This window comes from Lepisosteus oculatus, unplaced genomic scaffold, assembly GCF_040954835.1.
Source record: "Lepisosteus oculatus isolate fLepOcu1 unplaced genomic scaffold, fLepOcu1.hap2 HAP2_SCAFFOLD_70, whole genome shotgun sequence".
NCBI lineage: Eukaryota > Metazoa > Chordata > Actinopteri > Semionotiformes > Lepisosteidae > Lepisosteus > Lepisosteus oculatus.
Genome location: NW_027168257.1, coordinates 521,980 through 537,387, shown reverse-complemented (window position 1 = coordinate 537,387; position 15,408 = coordinate 521,980). Strand labels below are relative to the sequence as shown.

Below are 15,408 nucleotides of genomic sequence, written 5' to 3'. Positions count from 1 at the left end.
GCCACTTGGCAGCAGTGGCACGTAAATACTGTTACTGCCACTGCTCGATACCGACGTTAGCCTACTATACCATGTTCAGCCACCGCTAGAAAATGTAAGGCTCTAGTACTGGAGCAAACAAAAGGAGGGCCAACGTCGAACGGGCACACATGTCAGACATGGAAACCGACAAGAGTGGGATTTGAACTCATACATGCAGAGCACAATGGATTAACAAGCCATCGCCTTAACCACTCAGCCACCTCGTGAACAGAACTGGGCTGTCCAGAAATGGGTTGGCGCGCTCCAGATGATCTTTTTCTTTTTTTTCCCTCGTACTCGAGGGTCCTTTTCCTGTTCCACATGCGATTTCAACATTTTCCTTGGGAGATGTCAAGCCAGCAAGCCACTGCTGTGGTTCAGTGGCCAGTGTGGAGTTCAGTGGCCCTGTTGTACACAGAAAGCACATTGAGCTCCTTGGACATGAAAAGTTCCAGATAAAAGCCATTTGTCATCCTTTCTCTTGGTGTCGATGTTGCTATTGTATGTAAAGGTGGCAACTTGCTCAGCGAGCAGGCGGAGCACACACCGAATGCAGATGTGTCTGAGTGGCGTGTCCAAGTGGCTGCAAAAGGACAATACTCCCGGGGTGCCGTGGCTTAGTTGGTTAAAGCGCTTGTCTCTTAAACAGGAGATCCTGGGTCCGAATCCCAGTGGTGCATTCTTTGTTCTGTCTTCTCGAACAGAACTGGTCCTTACAGACAACCGCCTACGGCTAGACTTAATTAAATGCAAGTATTCATTTCCTGTCTTGAATGACTTGTTTTTCTTAAAATGGATGCAACTTGCAAAACATGAAATACAAACCTCGCTAATCAGCGCTCGCGGCTGGCAAAAAAAAAAGAAGTCAGCAATGTTTTTTTCTTTAACCTTAAGCCTGCTAATGGAGAAGAAACTAGTCGCCACATCACATACATCCGTTTCAACGATAAGAAGGTAACAACTATCCTCACTCCAGAGTAAATCTCACGTTGAGGGCATATTTTTTTCCACTTTACCATGAGTCGGGCTCAGCTGCAGAGAGGCGAGAGCAGAGCAATGAGGTCAGGGGGACAGGGGAGTCACACGCTGGCAGTTTGAACACGCGGAAGATCACTGAGGGATCCACAGTATGTGGACCCTCCGTGCGCCATCATTCCACACTCCAGACTCTGAATCCTGCCATCCGAGTTAAGATCTCGGCGGAACCTGAGGCGCAGTTCTTTCTTAAAACGTAATCTGGTGAGCATTTCTAGAATCGTACTTGTATAGATGCAGCCTTTAATGTGTTGCTAGGTTAAAATTTATGACTTCTTGAACTTCAGTAGGCAACTGCCCTCTTGATTTCGGATTTAATTTCTTTATTACAGGGGCGCTTTCATGATGACAGAGTCATGTTCAGGTACTTTGCTTGATGGAGGAAGCTCATTTCGGACTCTGTGATCTGATCACCTGGAAAGGTCTGCTGTACTACTACAAGAGAGAAGTAGAGTCTGGAGGAAGGGACAATTTTATGATGCTTTGGAAGGTAATGTTTTTTTTTTCTTTGAAATCGAAATGAATCAGAATATCAGTGCAAAAGACAAACTCTTGGTTTGGTTTAAAGAGATATGGTTTTAAAACAGACAAAATGTAGAAAACAGGTGTTTCTCACTTTTGGAAAAGAATGGACCGGGGATAATATTTTACTAGTTGCAGTGCTAAGCTCACTGGGTTACAGTCCTGCAGTGTCACACCAGGGCCAGTGGTGCAATGGATAATGTGTCTGACGATGGATTAGGAGTTTGGAGGTTCGACTCCTGCCTGGCGCTGGTTGTTTTTAAACGCATCAGGCTACTCCCTTAGTAGCCTGTGCTACTTACTGCATTGTAATCGTACCCAGTAAGAGATTTCCTTCATGTAAATGAACTGCACCTGACAGCTTTAGAAAAACACCTGGGCTCAGTACGGTGCTGAGAGCTCAAGTTGTGTATAATGTAATAATTTAGGTAGAATAGATTCTAATAATATAATGATCCAGTGTGCTGCACTACTTCACTGTTTCACTGCTCTATGCCTTCTGGAAATAAATCCTCAGACTACTTACTGCCCTGGGCATGTACCAATAAATTACAGGAGCACATCTATATATCACTGCGTTGAAGCAGGAGACACAATCACTGCAAACACATCCTAAATACAGTGTTCCAGCACCTTTGACCTCATCCAGAACGTATCATTTCTTGAAAGGAATTGCTGTCCGAATGCACATCTGAATCCCAAACAGAATCTCTAGTAAAATCCGATCATTTGTGAAACAGGTAAATGTCTCAGGGGCCCATTCCTCATTCTCAAGACACATGTATGCAGTACGTACACCATGCATTGAGCAATAGGGATTAAAGACACCACAGGTAAGGTTAGAAGACATTCTGACTATATTCTAAAATATTGGACTCATATTCTTATGATGGCAGACATGAGTCTGTGTTTAAAACCGGGGTTAATGGACATTATATGACTGTCAATTCTGTTTTGTTTTGGAGACTCTTGGCTGCCTATGTGGTACAGTGCAGCGTGAAGAAAACATTTTCCAAAACTGTGTCAGCTCAAAAGTTGTAAGAAAACCTTTCCAGCTGCTTTAACTCTCTTCATTTTTGTCATTTAATTGTCTGTCGGCACTATGTGGCAGCGTTGCATGACAACCCATCTCACCACGGAAAGGAACCTAACAGCTTTTGTAAGAGAGGAGAAAACGACCTGGCCTGTATGGAGATCGAACCCACGACCTTGGCGGTATTAGCACCACGCTCTAACCAACTGAGCTAACCAGCCTCACGACAGCAATCCTCTCTGTGCTGCAAAAAATCGAACTCAGGGAATTTCTTTTGCCCTCCTTTGAATAGAAAGCCGTGTAATTCAGTGTACGGGCTTTCTCGTGCAGTTTCATGGTTCTTGTAACCCAAATCCTACACTGGCGTGAAGTGACCCCCCATTTCACAGCATTTTTCAGCTGATTTAAAATGTACCTAAAGGAGAAGCATTATTGAAGACCATCAATTACCAAGAGCTTTTGTCAAAGGTTTTGGTGGTCATTTTTAATGACCACAGAGCGCTGTGACCTCGGTTTTACATCTCATCCAAGAGACAGCGCCCTTTTACAACACAGCGTCTCCGTCACTATGCTGGGGCATTGGGACCCGCACAGACCTCAGGTTGAGCGCCCCCCCACCGGCACCATTAACACCGCTTCCAGCTGGAAACTTTGTTTTTCCCTGTAGCTCACCCTCATCCGGGTACTGACCTGGCTAACAAATGCTTTGCTTCAGTGGGTTTTCAGTTGCGAGTTGCAAGGGGATGCAAGTGATGGAGCCGCTCGCTGCAAAAGCCACTGCTTTGGCTGGGAATCGAACCAGAGCCTCCCACGTGGGAAGTGAGAATTCTACCACTGAACCACCAATGCTCAGTACCCAGGCCTTCAAAAAAGACGCTTTTTTGGTGCTCTGTTAAAAAAGCGTCGACATTACCTCTTTCAAAAGGCTTCACTTTCCTAGTCACATTCCAAGGCTCATTGAACCCGGGCTGTTTCCTCCAGCGGTATAGTATTGCAGTTAGACAGCACGATGCCTGCAAGACTATGTCACGCTCTGACGAGACTGTCAAAAATTGCTTTCGCCGATTGTATTGCAAACCGGCGGAAGCGGGGTATTGGGAAAAGTTTTCAACTAGCAATAATCGCGCCTCGGCTAAACCTCACAGGCTACGATACTGCCAATGCGCAAATCTGACGGTTGCCAGGCAACCGCGGGGATCCTATGGAAATCGTTATCAATCGTCTCATGGCATGTCGTTGCTGTAACGCTTCATATTTGTCGTCTTCTTCTTCTAGCTTGAGGTTTTGAAGAATTTCATGACAGACAAGGGCTCCGTCGGGAACAAAGGGCGTTGTGAGAAAACCGTTGCTTATTTTCAGCAGCAGAAATACAACCCTTTAAATACAAGATGACAGAACAATGACGAAGGGCATGCCGGGAGGAACTCATGCACTACAGAGGAAAGGGGGCGGGCACGTACAGTTCACATTCAAGCCACAAGTACTCTTCTCGGATGTTGCACAAACAAATCCTAACGTCCTGAAAGCATTGCAGCATGTTTGTGTCCCACTTCCCGTGGCTGCAGGACGACTGACACGAACAGACAAACACAATCTGTGGCGTTTAGTGTGACATAGTCTTGCAGGCATCGTGCTGTCTCACTGCAATACTATACCGCTGGAGGAAACAGCCCGGGTTCGATGAGCCTTGGAATGTGACTAGGAAAGTGAAGCCTTTTGAAAGAGGTAAAGCACTGCACAACGGAACTGAGGGAGAATCTTACAATGATTTCGAATGAATTCTGTATGCGTTAAAAGACAGCTATACACAGAAAACATGCAGGACACTGCTCATGATGTTTCCCGAGCCGAAACACAGTGCGTTTTTCCAAGCCATCTGACAAAGCCCGCCCACTGAAAACTGCAGCAGATCGTGTAAAGACGTTCAACTTTGTAACTACTGCACGCACAGGAAGCAGAATAAATTCCTCTTTTCAAACTGTCAAAGGTTTGCTTTGCGAACGCTGCAGGGCATCGCACAATCTCTTTTGAACGGGGACAAACGATTTCTTATGGGGCGCAGTAAGTACAGACGTTTAAAAAGCTCCACTCATGCCGACGATGCAGCATGAAGAAGCGCAACCTAACGTTTGACAGACAAAAGCCGGGCGCCGCTACGAGCAATATGAAATCAAACTGACAGCACACGGCGTTTCGCGCTGACTCAAAAGTGATCTCGACAGACGCTGTTCTCTGCATAACGCTGAAAGAGCTAAAGAGCGTTTCTGTTGAGACGTAACAAGCTTGTTTCTTTCTACCATGATGTTACCATGACAAAATCTGTCTTTAAACACCTTGCTCAGTCTCTGACGAGACTGTCAAAAATTGCTTTCGCCGATTGTATTGCAAACCGGCGGAAGCGGGGTATTGGGAAAAGTTTTCAACTAGCAATAATCGCGCCTCGGCTAAACCTCACAGGCTACGATACTGCCACTGCGCAAAGCTGACGGTTGCCAGGCAACCGCGGGGATCCTATGGAAATCGTTATCAATCGTCTCATGGCATGTCGTTGCTGTAACGCTTCATATTTCACAGCATATTCCCGCCCCCCAAAGAAAAGAGCGCCAATCAGAGAGGCGGAGACCGAGGACTCGCAGAGCAGACGGCCACAGTCGCCGTAATAAGAGCGATTGTGAGCGGTTTTAGTTTCTCTCTTTGACCAGCCCAGCTGCGCCCCACCCGAAGGCAGGGAAGCACAAAAATTGTATGGAACTCATTCATGTTCCTCTCCATGGAAATCTTTAGTAAAAGGCAAAAGATTTGTACGAGATGAAGAGAAACCAGAGTGCGTGGCTGGACAGCTGCAGGAGCCCAGGCCGCCTTCAAGGCCTCTGCCCTGCCGGTCGTGGTTGGCAATGCACCTGGCCTTACAAACGAGCCAGTGGGGCCCGTTCAGCTCTGGGCTCATCGCCTGCGGCTCTCGGCTTACCTGGCAGGGGAGATACCTTGATCAGCCTGTAGTTAGAGTAGTTGGATTGTTTTCTTGTTTTGTGGAAGCAGTGTTTGTTTTGCAGTTTGAGATGGCAACCTTTGGATCCCGCAAGAATGCTGTACGTTTTGAGCTTTTGGATGACCTCTTCATGGATTGTATGCAGTTCAGCAGAAAAGTGTTACAGAAGGAACGTGGCTTTGAACCTCGGCACTTGGATTTCATCTTCGCTCTCCCAGGTCAGAAAGCATTTGAGGTTGTTTTTGCTACCTATTCTCTGTTTGAACAATGTGTGGATGTGTTTGAGGCAAAAAGAGGGAAAGTTCCTGCCCTTGAGAAGATCAACTTGCAGCCTCTGACAGAGAGAGAGAGGAAAACGGTGCATGTTGTTATGTTCTCGGAACTGGCAAAGACGGAGGACATTCACACCTGGCTTAAGCAGTACTGCACCGTCCACCATGGAACTGAGGTTAGAGATGTTGACGGTATAAAAACAGGAGCAAGGAAATTCGAGGTTCGCTTGCTACCGGACAATGTAAATGGAGGCTTAAGGCACCTGCCCTCTACAATCCGGCTGGGCGCCTGCAATGGCTATGTTTTTTATGTGGGACAACCAAAGGTGTGTCGGCGCTGTGGTGTTGTGGGACACCTGGCATCGTCCATACATTTCAAAATCCATACAGCTTGTGAAAGATGAAATCCATTTCTTGGTTGTCAGTGGAAAAAGATTGCCGGCTGCAAGAAGCGCAAGTGATTGTTTTCTTTGACCATAAACCTGCAAATGTAGGGAGCACAAGCGGCCGTCAGTCTCTGTGGCGCAATCGGTTAGCGCGTTCGGCTGTTAACCGAAAGGTTGGTGGTTCAAGCCCACCCAGGGACGCATGTCTCAGTTTTTCCAATGTAAACATCATCACCGCTAAAGAAGATGGCGCAGAAGGCTCCACAGTCGAAACGCTGTGCTTCTTTTCTTCTCTTTTCAGCATGGAGTAAACCTTTGCTTGATCCTTTGCAGCCTACGCATGCTGACACAGCTACCTTTCTCTTAACGCGCCTCAATCATTATTCACCAAAACCATCAGCAGAATGTGTCGCCTTTGTGGTGATGTCACTCCTCTGCTTCACAAATGTCCTTAGTGACGGACCATTTCTTTCTGCCATTTTTCCGGAGCGGTTATTGATTGCTCCATCATTTCCCTCATACTTTCCATCCCTAGATTGAAAAAAAAAAAAACAGAAACAGGCTGACAGGACGACAATCAAATTGCAAAAACTCATCAAAGCACTCGATAGAGTATTTGAATCCACAAGTAGCTACGAGCAACTTTGTCCTGGCTTGCATGAAAGTCGGAAAATGTCAAAAAGAAAAAGATGGTGGCTTTTTCATATCTGTTCTTTTATTTTTAGTTCGTTGGCTCTTCTGTCCATTGTCCTCCTGCCTGGCTCTTGACCTGTGACTGTCTGAACGCACACATTAGACTTTCAGGCGGGGGATTTGTCCTGAGCCTCTGTGAAAGACCCACCCACTCCCATAAATAACTGCTCTAGAAACACATGAATGCAAAACTAAACCACAGCTTAAAGAGGAGCTCCAACTCAGTGCCATACTAATGTAAACGAAGTAATACTAAGACATGTTCTTATGGATTTGTCTTACCTTGAGATATGTAATTGGATTTCAGGATTAACTTCCTCATTCAATGTACTGGTGATTTTTTGCCTGGTCAGTACCTGGGTGGGAGACCTCCAGCGAACAATTAAGCTTGCTGCTGGAAGTGGTGTTAAGAGACTCTTAGGATCTTCCAGAGGTGTCTGTCCAATAGCACTAGTTAGTTGCCTTAGAGCTGGCTCAAACATTGCTCAAGAGTCTACCTTTCACAGATGCGCAAAGATGAATGATGGGGGTGCACGCTTCAAGGAGCCTTCCAACTGTAGGGACCGATTAGAGACGATCCGTAGCATGTGTTCGTTTCCATATACGCCCCGTGTCTCAACGGTAGGACAGAGTCAAATACTGCCTCGACACGTAACAGCGTTATATTAAACCGCAGGACTTGAGGGCTGTTTTGTTTGAATGTTCAAGGCATTGGTAAGAGCGTAGGTCAAGGGCCATTGGTGCATCTCCTGTAACTGGAGTAAAAATGCTATTCAAAGTGCAGTGACTAAAATCGTCGTCCACATGTCTCCGTTGTTGATTGCTTTCTGTCTAAGAACGTTCTGTTTTCATGTCCGAACGGGGAGACTTTATCATTCCAACTTGAAGCCACCCTTAAGTCCTCTGAGGTGTGTGTGTGTGTGTGCTTGCACGTATGGCGTAAAAGGTTTCTTAAACGGAGAGCGAACTTGAAAAAAGTTGCCTCCACTGCCGCCGCCGCCTCGCACTCCCTGTTCGATTGTAGCAAGAAGGCAGCGGCCGCAGCGCTCGCTGTAGTCGTGGCCGAGTGGTTAAGGTGACAGACTTGAAATCTGTTGGGGTCTCCCCGCGCAGGTTCAAATCCTGCCGACTACGGCGTCCTTTGCATTTGGTTGCGTGCGTGCGTGTAAAAGGACCAGCGCCGTTCCGTTTTCGCTGGGACCTTTAACACTCTAAATCGCCTGGACCCGCAGCCTGTGAAATCGATTCTTCAGCACCCACGATGGACGCTTTGCCGCTGGACACAGATAACGATGCTTTTCTGCAACGAGCTTTCCAGCTGAATTTTCTCAGCAGCTCCGTACTGAACCTGTTCTCCATTGCAACATAGCGGAGGCTCGTCACGTCTATAGCAAGGCTGTGTAGGACCGCATACGCCACAGTGACTTGTACACAGACCACATGAAAGGCAAGCAAAATACACTTTTAAAATTCCAAAGACTCACAAGGTCAGAGAAACAGCGATGACCTGAACAGATCTGTTACAGAAGTCTAGGTTGACCTTTTTAGAGCTGTAATTGCATTTTTGTTTAATAGAAGATCAAATCTACTCGCATGTACCAGCACCTTACAGTTTAGTGATGTTAATTCTGTTTAAGTAATAAGATTGCTAACGATGTTGGACTTTAGCCGGTGTTTTTTAGAACAAATTGCTTACACTTCTGTAAGGAATACCCAGTACGTGCCTTTGTCAGTCATTGCTCACCATACCTGTAACTTTCTTATCTAACTCACTTCCTCAAATGGTGAAGGTCCACAAACATAAATGAAAAAAAAACCCTTGTTGTAGATGAGGTGCACAAAAAAGCAGCCCCTGATAGTGTATAACACATTTATACTATTGCAGAGACACATGTAACATATATATATATAATGTATATATATGAAACAGAAATAGAAACAGAAACAGGAATCGCTTACTCACCTGGAGAATCTCTGTAGGAATATCTAGCATTTATCAATGGAAATAAAAGCTGCTTTAATACAGTGCATGTTCAAACTCAAACCCTCAGCTGCTGTTCTTGTTTGTTTTGGGACAAATTGCAACTGAGCATCGCATGAGCCGTTACGTACCCTTATCTGTTAGGGAATTTCAAGGGAGGAGTTAGGTCAGAATGGGTAGGCTGCAAAACAACAAGTAAAGATTTATTCCAAGATGAAACGTTGTGGCGGTTTTCTTATCTTTTCAGCATGGACTAAACATTTACGTTTTCCTTATATGCTATATATGTATATATTAGCACCAATGTCGTTCTTAAAAACTAACATGAAATTGTCAGGGACATTCAGCTATATACAAAGACGAGACAGACAAAGTAATAATTCTGTATTAACGTGGCCTACATATTGACGCAATGATCGAACTATCTGACATGTTCTGATTCAGATCCCCTGCAGTTCATGCCAATTAGAACAATAGCAATGCTGAGTCCTCCCCACCCTACTGAGCACAAATTCAGCTGCTCTCCAGTTCTTTTCTGCATGTTTTTTCATTGCAATTGAGCTCAGAGCTGGAGATGATCTCCATACAGTTCTGTGTTCACCAGCCCGCACTTGCGTGCTAATTTACGGGTTGTGGCAAATGCTTTTCTATAGTTCATATACATGACGGCAACCTGTTACCGAGGAACCTGAGAGGTTTAAAAGCCTCGCGAGCCAAGCAGGACTCGAACTTACAATCTTCTGATCCAAAGTCAGAAGCGTTATCCATTACGCCACTGGCCCATAGAACACGTGCTTGCACTCCACCACAGAGAGCTCTACACTGCTACTAGTAGTACACTTCCCCATCTAAATTTTCACAGCAAGAAACTTGTGTTTCCTACTATTTTTATCAGGTTTAAAATATCATCTCCTTAAAACAGAAAAAGTGTTGATGTGTCGTGCTGAAATTCCGATTGATTTTGAATTCAAAGAAAAAAGGTTTTCTTCCAAAACACCATGAAATTGTCACATCTTGCAGACAATAGGTGTATTCCATGTTGAAAAGAGAAGAAAGAAAACCATGGAGCCTTTTACAGGTGTGAGGCTTCTTCAGGTGTGAGAAGACCTCACAGTCGAAACGCTGTGTTTCCGTTTTTCTCTTTTCAGCATGCAATAAACCTATTACTTGTTCCTTTGCAGCCGAGGCATGCTGACGTAGGTACCCAGCTGAACATCTTGCAGACTCTACAGTACTTCTCTCCTGTAGAAGTAAAGCAGGGCTTGCTGGGTGAGCTTTTGCTCCGGTAAATTAGGTCACGTGTCATGTTAAATCACTTCTTCTAAACACAACATTTGCTGGTGCTAGCTTTCCCCATGAAAAGAGACATTTCCCTTACAGTACATGACATATCGTTTTTATTCTATCAATAAGTATAGAAATTAAACAAAAGAAAAAATGGTGTCGCCAAAGAATGCACAGCTCTGTCGCCTTGGGGAGGTGTCAAGGGCATTGAGCTCCTTGGACATGAAAAGTGCCCGATAAATGCCATTTCTCATCATTTCTCTTGGCGTCAGTTCTGCTATTAAATGGGACGGAGGCAACGGGCTCAGAGAGCAGGTTAAGTGCACACCGAACGCAGATGTGTCCAAGTGTCTGTAAAAGCGTGGTGCTCCGCTGGCGCTGTTCCCTAGTGGCTTAAAATGCCTGCCTGGTAAGCAGGCGATCCTGGGTCTGAATACCAGCGGTGCCTCTCTCCGTGTCTTGTTGTGCCGAATGTCTCATTTCAGACAAACATGTACAGCTTGGTTCAGTTTAATGCAAGAATTCATTTCCTTTCTGGAATAACTTGTTTTTGAAGAAATCCATACAGCTTGTGAAAGATGAAATCCATTTCTTGGTTGTCAGTGGAAAAAGATTGCCGGCTGCAAGAAGCGCAAGTGATTATTTTCTTTGACCATAAACCTGCAAATGTAGGGAGCACAAGCGGCCGTCAGTCTCTGTGGCGCAATCGGTTAGCGCGTTCGGCTGTTAACCGAAAGGTTGGTGGTTCAAGCCCACCCAGGGACGCATGTCTCCGTTTTTCCAATGTAAACATCATCACCGCTAAAGAAGATGGCGCAGAAGGCTCCACAGTCGAAACGTTGTGCTTCTTTTCTTCTCTTTTCAGCATGGAGTAAACCTTTGCTTGATCCTTTGCAGCCTACGCATGCTGACACAGCTACCTTTCTCTTAACGCGCCTCAATCATTATTCACCAAAACCATCAGCAGAATGTGTCGCCTTTGTGGTGATGTCAGTCCTCTGCTTCACAAATGTCCTTAGTGACGGACCATTTCTTTCTGCCATTTTTCCGGAGCGGTTATTGATTGCTCCATCATTTCCCTCATACTTTCCATCCCTAGATTGAAAAAAAAAAAACAGAAACAGGCTGACAGGACGACAATCAAATTGCAAAAACTCATCAAAGCACTCGATAGAGTATTTGAATCCACAAGTAGCTACAAGCAACTTTGTCCTGGCTTGCGTGAAAGTCGGAAAATGTCAAAAAGAAAAAGATGGTGGCTTTTTCATATCTGTTCTTTTATTTTTAGTTCGTTGGCTCTTCTGTCCATTGTCCTCCTGCCTGGCTCTTGACCTGTGACTCTCTGAACGCACACATTAGACTTTCAGGCGGGGGATTTGTCCTGAGCCTCTGTGAAAGACCCACCCACCCCCATAAATAACTGCTCTAGAAACACATGAATGCAAAACTAAACCACAGCTTAAAGAGGAGCTTGTCATGACCGCCAGGCAGTTAAGACCAACTCTTAAGCAATCTAAACAGCACCAGCAGCGGGTGATTATTAACAAACGCCGCCGCACAAGTTAACCCACCTGCACACACTCCACCGTGCGGTACGCAGTGCTATTTTTACCATCTTTACCTGCTTCCCGCTGGTATTGAGTCTACTCCTTGAGAGCTCTACCTGGCGTTTCTGCCTTTTCGACTTTGGACCTCGCCTCTCACCTCGGACTGTTTGCCACCAGTGTTCTCCCTGGATTACGACTTACCTTACGCCTCTTGACCACGAAACAAAGCAAAGCAGAGCAAAACAAAATGAACAAACGAAAACCCTCACGTCCCGCACTTGCATATAACGCCGTTACGTGCCCAAGCGGTATTGTACGTCATCCTAGCACTGCACCCCGGGGCGTACGGTATATGGGAACGAGCACACGCCACGAATCGTCTCGAATCACTCCCTACAGCTATAAGGCACCTTGAAGCATGCACCCCCAACATTCTTCTTTGCGCATCTGTGAAAGGTAAACTCTTGAGCAAACTCTGAACCAGCTCTAAGGAAACTAATCCGATTAGACGTTACTTTGACTAATCTTTTAAGGGACCCTTGTTAATTGGAGAAATCAATGATTTCGAATGAATTCTGTATGCGATAAAAGACAGCTATACACAGAAAACATGCAGGACACTTCTCATGATGTTTCCCGAGCCGAAACACAGTGCGTTTTTCCAAGCCATCTGACAAAGCCCGCCCACTGAAAACTGCAGCAAATCGTGTAAAGACGTTCAACTTTGTAATTACTGCACGCACAGGAAGCAGAATAAATTCCTCTTTTCAAACTGTCAAAGGTTTGCTTTGCGAACACTGCAGGACATCGCACAATCTCTTTTGAACGGGGACAAACGATTTCTTATGGGGCACAGTAAGTACAGACGTTTAAAAAGCTCCACTCATGCCGACGATGCAGCATGAAGAAGCGCAACCTAACGTTTGCATTCCTAGCAAATTCCTTTTATTTTTTGATAAATAAAGACAGTCTTGTTTAACAAACAACACACACAACATTTTACATTGTGAATTCAATTCAAATCAATGTATTTCTATATAGCGCCTTTCACAACAAGGTTGTCCCAAGGCACTTAACAATGCAAGTTGTTAAGAGCCTTGTGTTTAATATGCCGCCTAGGTTACGTGCTGTCTCTTTGAGGCAAATGTTTAAATCCTCTGAGTTAAGTGCTGAAGTTATAGTAGTCCTATCAGTATTGTTGCCTCCGATCAACAGATCCTCATTTTTCTCAGAGTTGAGTAACAAAAAGTTTTCACACATCCAAGTATTTCCTTCCTTAATGCATTTAACTAAACTGATAATAGAAGAGTTGTCGTTTGGTGTAAACAAAATGTTTATTTGAGTGTCATCAGCATATGAATGAAAGTTCATATTATTTTTTCATATTATCCTACCTAGCAGCAGCATGTTGAGAGAGAGAGCAATATTGGTCCCAGCACTGATCTTCTGGTACCCCAAATTGAACTGGTGACATTGATGAAGCAGTACAATTATTAGATATTTGAACATAATGAAAACGATGAGTAAAATGTGAAGTAAACCACTGAAGGACGGTTCCAGATAAGCCAACCTCAAACTCAAGCCTGTGTAACAAAACAGAGAGGTCAACCATGTCAAAGGCAGCTCTAAGATCTAGAAGCACAAGCACTGTTGCATTCCCCGCATCAGTAGCTAAGAGAATATCATTTACGACTCTTGTTAATGCAGTTTCAGAAACCAGACTGAAATTTCTCAAGTATATTATTTGAATCCAGATACGATTGACGTTGGGCAACAACTATTCTCCCAAGACTTTTAGATTGAAATGGGACCTTTGAGACAGGCCTGTAGTTGTTAAGAACTTGTGGATCCAAATTTGACTTCTTAAGGAGTGGTCTAACAACCGCTACCTTAAATTGATCAGGTACAACGCCTGACGCAAGCGATGCATTCATCATACTAATTATAGGTCCTGCCAGTCCTTCGAGGGAATCTTTGACTAGCTGAGTGGGGATGGGATCTAGCGAACAGGTGGTTGACTTTGTCTTACGTCTGTGTTCATGAGTCCACCATAAGAAGAAATCTGAACAGGAGTGGTGATCATGCGAGGTCACCATGGAGGAAACCACTGCTCTCCCCCCCAAAAAAACCACCACTGCCCCTCTCAAGTTTGCTAAAGACCACATGGATGTTCCACAGCAACTCCTGGAACAATGTTCTGTGGACAGACGTGACAAAAGTTGAACTTGTTGGTAAATGTGCACAGCGTTATGTTTGGAGATAACAAAACACTGCATACCAACTCCAAAACCTCATCCCACCTGGGAAGGATGGCGGAGGCTGTACGGCTTGCAATCATCGAGGGACCGATGAATTCCAAGATGTATCAGGAAAATCTACAGCAGAATGTCAGGGTGTCTGCCTGTGATCTAAAACTCGAAAGACGCTGGGTCATGCAGCATGACAAAAACAAAGGAGTACATCAACAACAGAGTGGCTGAAACAAAAGAAATTCCGTATTTTGGGATGGCCAAGTAAGAGTCCTGACCCCAATCCCATTGAAGTGCTGTGGCGTGATCTGAAGCAGGCCGTTCAGTGCAAGACATCCCAAAAATATACATGAACTGAAACAGTTTTTCATAGAGGAATAGGCCAAAATACCTCCTAACCGCTGCTCAGGTCTGACCAGCCGCTACAGAAAGTGGGGGTTGAGGTTTTTGTCATAAAGGAGGTTCCACTAGCTCCTTAATATAAGGGTTCACGTACTTTTTCCATCAATGACCTTGATTTTTTAAACCATTTGGTCAATAAAGAAACAGCAATGTCAAATGTTGGGCGTGTGTTGTTTGTGAAATCAGACTCTCTTTATTAATTATTATGACTTAGATAAAGATAAGATCACATGTTAGGAGCCATTCATGCAGAAATCCACATCATTCCGAAGGGCTGTTTACAAAAGTTTTTCTCCCAACTGTATGTGAGAGAAAAGCAGAGACGCTCACTGAGTAAGGTGGGGTTGCAGCTTTGCAAATCACAAGGACATTTGTACGCTCAAAATGGGACAGGAGCACCCCAGATGGGACTCAAACCCACAAACCCTGGCTTAGGAAGCCAGTGCCTTATCCATTAGGCCACTGGGGCACACTGGGTTGGGTCGATCATGCTGATGAAGAGCCAGTTTTTTTTTCCTTTGCTTTTACAAAGGGATCCCCAAAATTAGGAAAGTTAGGCAGCAGAAGGTTTACTGTGACCTGAGAAGGACCGGCATCCAATCACGGTGGTACACACAGACACGCTCTCACTCATCTGAGCTACACGGCTACCAAGATGATCTCAGGTGCGCCGAGCTGGTACGGAACATATTGAACTGAACAACGGCGAATTGTCTCTCAGACAGGCTTTTCACCTCTGAGCTCCCTGACTGACAGTAATCAGCTAGCTAGTGAAACAGTCAGCTGCTTCTAAGCCTTAAACAGCTGCATCTCGGCGCTTCCACAGACAGATGATTTGAAAGCCAAACATCGCCCATTGGGAACACCTTACTATCACTAGTTTAAGAGACTCTTAAGGTCTTGCAGAGGTGCCTGTCTAATAGCATGCGCTTTGCAAGCTATAGGTGTTTAGGCTGAGGCAGAATGCCTGTTAACAAAATGTTTTTCTAAAGGG

At 45.0% G+C, this 15,408-nt stretch overlaps 7 non-coding genes across 7 annotated transcripts; 3 read left to right on the top strand and 4 right to left on the bottom strand.

Annotated features, from left to right (window-relative positions):
- Nucleotides 1-3,641: 3,641 nt before the first annotated feature.
- LOC138233682 (U4 spliceosomal RNA) lies at nucleotides 3,642-3,783 on the bottom strand. The gene has a single exon (XR_011187611.1). It is a non-coding gene; the product is annotated as a U4 spliceosomal RNA (small nuclear RNA).
- Nucleotides 3,784-4,953: 1,170 nt separating this feature from the next.
- Nucleotides 4,954-5,095, bottom strand: LOC138233657 (U4 spliceosomal RNA). The gene has a single exon (XR_011187587.1). It is a non-coding gene; the product is annotated as a U4 spliceosomal RNA (small nuclear RNA).
- Nucleotides 5,096-5,322: 227 nt separating this feature from the next.
- Nucleotides 5,323-5,439, bottom strand: LOC138233715 (U5 spliceosomal RNA). Its single transcript, XR_011187644.1, has one exon. It is a non-coding gene; the product is annotated as a U5 spliceosomal RNA (small nuclear RNA).
- A 946-nt stretch (nucleotides 5,440-6,385) lies between these two features.
- trnan-guu (transfer RNA asparagine (anticodon GUU)) lies at nucleotides 6,386-6,459 on the top strand. Its single transcript has one exon. It is a non-coding gene; the product is annotated as a tRNA-Asn (tRNA).
- Nucleotides 6,460-8,003: 1,544 nt separating this feature from the next.
- Nucleotides 8,004-8,085, top strand: trnas-uga (transfer RNA serine (anticodon UGA)). Its single transcript has one exon. It is a non-coding gene; the product is annotated as a tRNA-Ser (tRNA).
- A 2,822-nt stretch (nucleotides 8,086-10,907) lies between these two features.
- Nucleotides 10,908-10,981, top strand: trnan-guu (transfer RNA asparagine (anticodon GUU)). Its single transcript has one exon. It is a non-coding gene; the product is annotated as a tRNA-Asn (tRNA).
- A 3,829-nt stretch (nucleotides 10,982-14,810) lies between these two features.
- Nucleotides 14,811-14,883, bottom strand: trnar-ccu (transfer RNA arginine (anticodon CCU)). The gene has a single exon. It is a non-coding gene; the product is annotated as a tRNA-Arg (tRNA).
- Between the last annotated feature and the right edge of the window lie 525 nt (nucleotides 14,884-15,408).